The 7,571-nt window shown below is 39.3% G+C and overlaps 1 long non-coding RNA gene across 1 annotated transcript; it reads left to right on the forward strand.

Moving 5' to 3' along the window:
- The first annotated feature begins 1,982 nt into the window (after positions 1–1,982).
- Positions 1,983–5,340, forward strand: LOC142601283 (uncharacterized). The gene is made up of 3 exons (XR_012834885.1): positions 1,983–2,074; positions 2,859–3,034; positions 5,213–5,340. It is a non-coding gene; the product is annotated as an uncharacterized LOC142601283 (long non-coding RNA).
- The last annotated feature ends 2,231 nt before the right edge of the window (positions 5,341–7,571 follow it).

The raw sequence follows: 7,571 nt of genomic DNA on the forward strand, positions 1-7,571 counted from the left end.
GGATTTTGGAGTCAGAAACTTTGAGTCCTTGATATTTTCTGTTTACAGTGTTGCTTAGATGCCAAGGGCTAAATCCACGTGGGATGTAGGCATTACAAGGATGAGTGCCTAAAATGGGATGGCTCTACAGGTTCTCCACAGTGTATAGGAAGAGCTCAGCATTTAAGAGGGGAATACAGAAAGCCAATGAAATAAGGTGAGCACTGCTGAAGCCAGTCAGTGGGAAATAATGAGGAGAACTTGGGGCATTGCAAGAAATCCTGTACTAGACCGCAAAGGGAAAGGGGAGCTTCCATCTGTAAATGAGTGTGTGAAACATCTCTTGATATAAGGAAAATAAGCCAGAACAGCCTTTTTTTCATGTAAAACAACATACAAGAAAATCTTACCCAGTTAGGAGTCTTCTTGTAAGATGTTAAAAGACCCAAGTTTAGCTCCCTTTTTGGAATTGGCTTCTTTACCTGTGAGGCTAAATGGTCATATTAATGCTTTCATTATACTCTCTGCTAGGTGTCAAACCTCAGGGGTCAAACTCAAATAAGCGAGATCTTTCACAATCCAAATGAGCACTCTAACCATTGAATTATTGACTAAAAGCAGACAGTGGGTTTCATATTTGTCTTAGTTCTCCTCTGTGTAAGACTGAAAACCAAAAACAAGTTATGATTTTGTTTAAAAATGGAAGTGGAAGAAATCTAGGTAACAACATCCCCAGAAACTTAGATTTCAACAAACTTTATGGACTTAGACACCTAACGTATCAGTTTGAGAGCTGAGCCCTTTTCTGTACACAGCCCCAGGGTCTTGCTGTCCAAACATAAAATAAAAAGGCAGTTCTACACTCTGGATTCATACATGTGGTGCTCTTTATAGTTCTGTTTTTCCGTATATAAAATGATAACTAGAGATATTTTTTTCTGGCAATACTGAAACACTAATTAGATAAGTTCTCATTTTCAGAAGCATTGAGCAATCACCAAAAAAAGCTAAAGCCACTGAGCAATGAGTGCACAGGACCTCTGAAAAATCACTCCCTTAGTGTTAGTAAAGCGCTTTCATGGCTAAAGATGCTGTATAAATGTTCAGTATTATTAGTGCTATGTGTACATTATGTTGCCTCAGTTGATTCAGATCATGTCTAATCAGGATTTTTCAAATAATTCCCCTCTGTGTCTGGAGAGGAAATTAAATCAGAAAGTCTTCTGTACATCTGAAAGTATTTTGTATAAGAGTTCGAGAGAAGGTAGAGTCAGACAAGAGGACGGGGTGGAGAGGGGGGAATTGTATTTGTCAGGAGACAGCAGCCTTAGGCAGTGAACTGTTTGTTCAAACAGCAGCGAGAAATAGGAGCAGAGAGTGAGAGCCATATGTACAGAAAGTATCAAAACAGGGGCAAGAGACAGAAACAGAGACAGAAACATGATTCTGTAAATGGGCAGGGATGGGTAAGAAAGAGGAAGCTGAGGAAACAGAACAGTGGAGGCTGGGAGGGGGAATAAGGCCTTTTGATGGGGAGCAGGATAGGTGCTGAGGAGAAATTAAGCAATCAGGAATCATTACAGAGCTGCCTGCATGACCTTAATTTTGCCCTCTTGTGCATGCACATTATGAGTCTATCTTTCGTTACGTAATCCCATGCTATTTTTTCCCCAGGACGGGCTGTGTCCTGGGGAGGACTCGGAGCTGTGCGGTGGTGGAGACAGCTGCCACGTGGCGTGGGGCAAAGGGAAAGCCATGGTTCTGGGAGTGGGGCTGAAGGAAGACCTGTTCCTGAGCTACCAAAGCCTCTCTTAATGGAAATAAAACAACACATTTTGAACATAATTCTGACAGTCTCAGTGATGAGAATTTCAGACTAAAACCTGTGCATTCTTTCTCAGAATACACTTCTCTGGGATGTAAGAGCTATGGGGTAAAGCCTTTGAGCTTCTTAATGGACAAAAAGCATTTTAATCCTAGGCCGTTCTGAAATTCACAGCTCAGGGAAATTGAGGGATTGATACTCAGAACTGGGTTTCAGTATACTTCAGAGTGCACCACCATGACATCCAGCATCACACATCAGCAGAAGAAGGTATGAATATTGAATATAGAGGATATGAATATTGAATACAGACATGAATATTAAATAGCTATCCATTCAGTATATATAATCTGCATATACCATACAAAGATGATGTCAAATATATTTTAAATGTTTTAGGAAACATGAGGATATGCAGTGATTCTGGGTGTATCTTCCAGAAGTGGGTAGAGAAAGGCAATGCAACTTTTTCCTCATCATGTAGACGTGTTTTGTATCAGGTGGTAATAGAAAGGCTCTAGCATCCCTAGTTCTTCTGCTAAGTTCAGTCTCTGAAAATGATGGATGAGGAACTGCGAGGGGAAAAATGGCTGCACTGGCAGGCCAAGGGTTAGGAACTGGTGCGATGAAAGGCATAAGATGGAAAGGGGAAACAGATCTAACTAGAAAAATCATTTAATATGAAATATGTGTGCAAACACGCAGCCTTAAAGAGCTACAGTTTCTGAGTTGTGAACTCTCCATCCTGCTCTTTAGTCTTCCTTCAGTAATTGATGTCTGCTCTGCACAGACCAAGGTGTGCATGGTACAGGAATGACTTAGCAAGGTTCAGAGCTACTTTCAGTGACAACCCTCCTTCCTGCATCCTTCACCTTTCTGTCTCAGTCGTCTCAGTCTGCTACAAGGGATCCCAGTCCTTCTTTTTATCCCCCAACCTTTTTTTTTTTTTTTTTTTTTTTTGCCTCAAGTTTTCCATAGTCATCCTCATTTACTTCTCTCAGTTCACATGTCTTTCTGCCTTACTCAGATTTCTTTTTTTTTTTCTAAATTATAGGAGAGAACTTTCCATTTTCTTCCCACTGCCCAGGAGTGGCAGGTACAGTGTTGTGCTACCAGCAGAACAGAGATATTTTCTCAATCCTTTTGTTCAAGGAAATGGCAGCTCTTGAGCTTTGGGCAGCCAGAATTGGAAGGGAAGACCTGCTTCCCTCCTACACTCTAGATTGCAAGGTACATAGTTTGGGTGGAATTGTCAAATAATTTATCTGCCAGAATTGAAGCAACCTCTATTGACTCTCTGAGTTAGCTAAGATTTAAGTACATTATTTGGTGGATTTGAGAAAAACAGTAAAAATGTGGAAAATGATACATAACTGATAGAAAGATCGCTCCCTATGGATTTTTACTTCCTTGCTTCAAAGCCCATATTTGTTAGAGCTTATGTGTGTGCACACATAGTTCTAGAAAGTAGCTGAAATAATAATCTGAGAAAAAATGTAGCCTCTTGAAGGCACCTGCAATTGTTAAAATATAACAAAGTTTTAAGCAATTGAAGAAAATGTCTTATAGTGGGAAGATGGTGATATCTATGCCACCTATAATTACAAAGTCGCATAGCAATGAGTTGATGCAAGCACACTGATGAACATGATATAAGCATCTACAGTGTATAGGAAGATAGAAACAGACACACACAGCTAGTTAACAGGTAATTTCTCCCAAAAGATTAAACGAGATTATTAGCCAAGATATTTGAGAGGTTTTGACAGTCTTTCACAGTGTATATTTTTTAACTGGGAAAAAAATCTGATTCAACTTTTGAAGATGTAATATATATTTAAGACTAAGCTGTAATTAATAAATACATGCATTGTTTTTATAGTAGGAATTGAATACTTCAAAACCAGAGCAGTGAGATGGGACAGGGGAGAGGTTGGGACTTAGCAGGAGAATGAAAATGACTATGGTAAGTATTAAATTTGGAGACAACATTGCTAGATAAGGGGAGAGAAAAAAGGCGATGAAGCTTGGAGAACACCTGGCACCAGCTGGCATTTGCTGGACAAATTTTGACACTGGGAGACTGAGACTGGAAAACAGGAAAGAAAGGAAAGCGAGTGGTGGAGGGAGTCCTGGAGAACAGGAGGCCAGGGTTGGAAGGTGTGAGGCAGATGGGCTTATCTGCTGAGAGGAATACACAGGCTGTAAAATACTAATTTAAAATAGCATTGAAGTGGCGAAGTCACACAATGAAAAGCTAGAAGATACAGTGACAGAAGTAACCTGTGCAAACACAATTTGTTGTGGAACTAACTCCCTGGGAGCAATGCCAAGTGCTGAAAGCCTTCAGGACTGTGGTCAGAATGGGAGCTCTGGGGAAATCATAGTCTTTGAGAGTGGGTCATCTAAGTAGCCTGTACTCCTTATGGTTGGAGCAATGAACGTATTTCACCTCTTACCTTCACCTCTTACCTTTCTTTGAGTGGAGTCCAGTCTTTTGCCCAGGCCATGAGGTTATACCAGTGTCTCATACACAAGAGAAAGCAATCAGAGAAACCCTTGTTTGCCCATCTTTAGATGATGTGTGTTAGTCTCAGTGCTTAAATTATTACCATCTCAATTCTCTGGTGCTGTGATGCTATACCTGCAGCTGTGGTCTATCTTTGTAAAGGAAAATCCCTGTTCAATTATCAGCCTCTGCTGAAATTGTTCAGATGATCTCAGCAGAGAAGCAAGAGTGAGGTGAGAATTTATTTGCAGATGCTGAAAAACGTAGAAGATATTAATGGTGATCTAAATGAGAGGTTTCGATATGTCCAGCTTTTATTCTGAAGTATAGAACAACGGCTTTGTCTGGGTTGGGACAGGGAAGAGGGTACGTCTGTACTGCCTTTTGAAGCTATTCCCAATCCCTATTTGCAGGTGGTACAGACAATGAAAGTTGGCCCAGGGAGTGCCCCCAGAGTATTTGGGATGCTAGGAAGGCCAACAGTTTTGCTCCAATCGGTTATATAGAAATTCTGCATAATACCAGCAGGTGAAAAGGCGCAAGAGGACCATGGCATTTTGTGCATACAGCACTCATGCAGCCCTGGGTCCAAAGCCTATACATATGGCTAGTCTATACCAGGTATCGCCTGGGCTGAAGAAGCAGGATACCATTTGTGTGTAACAAACTTAAATCACTGCTTTACAGAAATTATTTTTAAAAAGGAAGAAATTACTGTTATGTTTGACACAGAAAACTGAGAATGGCCTTATGATACAACATGATGAGAAGGCTTAAAATCAATTGGAATCGGGAAAAATCTGAAAAGAAAAAGTATTCCAAAGGACAAAGTTATTCATGTGAAGAGGACTGTTGTTTTCACCTTCTGGTTTCATGAATTATTAAATCTCTTGTTATAGGTAAGACTCTATAAATAAGCATGAAAAGAAGACTCATCCCACAGACTCAACCCTCCCTATTGCCTGAAATAATAATAATAATGATAATTAAAAAAAAAAAAAAACAAGTAAAGCCTTGTGCAAAGGTGTGTTCAGCAGCCCTGTTGTTTTTTCTTTGATTTTTCTGAGGGGGAATTCATCTTCTGGAATGCAAGTAAATCTTCAAAAGGGGATTTTTCCTTTGGAATGCAAATTATTCTGATGATGCTTCCCACACCACTGAGGGAATATAGTAATGATACCATGCACTGATCTAGCTATTTCCATTTAGAGCTATAAAATACTCATAGATTTGGGTTCATGACCTGCTGTGAAGCAAATAAATATTGTAATTGGAGTTTTACTACTGGTGAAACTGACACAGTTTACTATCCATGATCTTAGAGTCACTGGTGAATGTGTTCAGCTTCTGTGCAAATCTACTCTTGAACAGTTAGTGAACTGCTAACAGATGTTAACACTTGCATTTGTGGGATGAGAAACTATATGAACTACAGATACGGGCATGCTTATGTCAGCATAAGCTTGTTCTGAAGATCAAATCTGTAACTATCCCCATTGCTGACCACTGCATCTGCTTGTGTGGGCCGCTTGGCATTGATCTTCCCTGTGGTCAGCAGAATGCTGGAAGAACAGAGCCTTAACACTCTTTTAGCACATCTCTAGACTCATATTTTGGAATGAGGAATAGCCTTTTTTGTCTACCTGAACATATCCTGAGGTCAACTTTTCCTAATCACAATGTTTTGCGGGAGTTTTTGACTTGGCTCCACACACACCAGCAATATGAGTGGGAAGAAAAGAGATCCCAAGTTCACCATGCTCAGGTATGGGCTTGAGCTCACTGTTTATCAGTGAAAACAGTCTTGTAGTATTAGGACTGAGTCTTAAATCTCTCCTTCTCCTAACTGCCACTAGTTTGCCTTTGCTACATAAATTTATGCCCTTCTTTCTGCTGAACTTTTGGAGGGACCAGAGACCATCCCTCTGGAGACACCTTTTCTCTGTGAGTTTTATTTGTCTATACCAATGTTTGAGGCACTGCTGCCAACGATAAATATCTCTGGTGCAAAGTGAGAAGATGCAGGAATATCTGCTGAGACACGTAACTGTTGTGTGAAATTAATGCTATGGAAGAACTGCTTCATACATCACGTTTGTGCCTGTAGTTTAAATTAGGGAGTGTGCCAATTTAGCCAGTGCTCTTCATCATTTTTTTGTGCAATGTGAGATGAAATCAGACTTTGTGAGAGAAGTTCATTAGTCAGTAGATGTGCCAATCTTCTGGCACTTAAATCTTCTCATTTATAAGCAAAAAATAACTGTTGGATCTTTCTCAAGCTAGAAACCATTCTGACCTTAGAAACAGCAATGTAACAATATTGGCTGCAAGCTTAGTTATTGAAATAACTGTTTTGTTAAACCTGAAAGTGGGAGAAAAGTTCATGTTTTATTGATCTGTTGTTCATTCTGTTTTGAACTTAGTGGTTTGGTACCAACCCTTTATGCAGAGATTGATTATTTAGTAGTACAAGGAGCAAAAAAAAAATACAGTGTTTCTTAAAGAAGTTAAAATACCCACTGAGAAAGTCTGAGGTGCCCTATTCAATGGAAAGACCAAGGCATATTTACTTGGAAATGCATATGATTGATTTGATACATTAACATTGTGTGAATGAGAATTTATTAGAAAGGGAAGACCTAATGGCAATAGAGATGTAAACTGGAAGCAGAAATCCCTTTCAGTCTAAAAGACACAGAAAAGTATGCTAAATATTTTAAAATATGTTAAGTACTATTTAAAGGGAGCCAATAGCTGAAGATCATTATCAACATTCAGCAATGTTTTTTCCCCTCTTTTTTCATCTGTCCTGTCTTTAATTGTGCTGTTCTGAATAGCAGCCAAGTTAATGAGTTTTCAGGACTAACCCTCAGATTTTCATAATGATCTTACATGAGGAGAAGTATTGATTTCCTTATTTATTGTCTGATTTTATTAAAAAGTAGAGTAAGTCAACATAGAATGAATTGGTAGAATTCACTGCCACAAGATGCCACCAGGCTCAGTGGGATTCAAAGAGTGGTTATCCATTTAAATAGATAATGAGAACTTCCGTAGTTTCAATAGCTCATTAGAATGATCGTATGATCACACTTTCTTTTCCTTAAAAGATGAAGCATGACCCCTAAGCTTCAGAGCAGAGACCTGGTTTGCATTATGGAGAGTTTTTTTCCTATGGGGAGAATAATCCTTCTCTTGATTTCTCATATCTTTCTTTGAAAGACCACAGATTAAATACTGGATTTGATATATCACCAG

The sequence above is a fragment of the Balearica regulorum genome, chromosome 3 (genome assembly GCF_011004875.1).
Source record: "Balearica regulorum gibbericeps isolate bBalReg1 chromosome 3, bBalReg1.pri, whole genome shotgun sequence".
NCBI classification, from domain to species: domain Eukaryota; kingdom Metazoa; phylum Chordata; class Aves; order Gruiformes; family Gruidae; genus Balearica; species Balearica regulorum.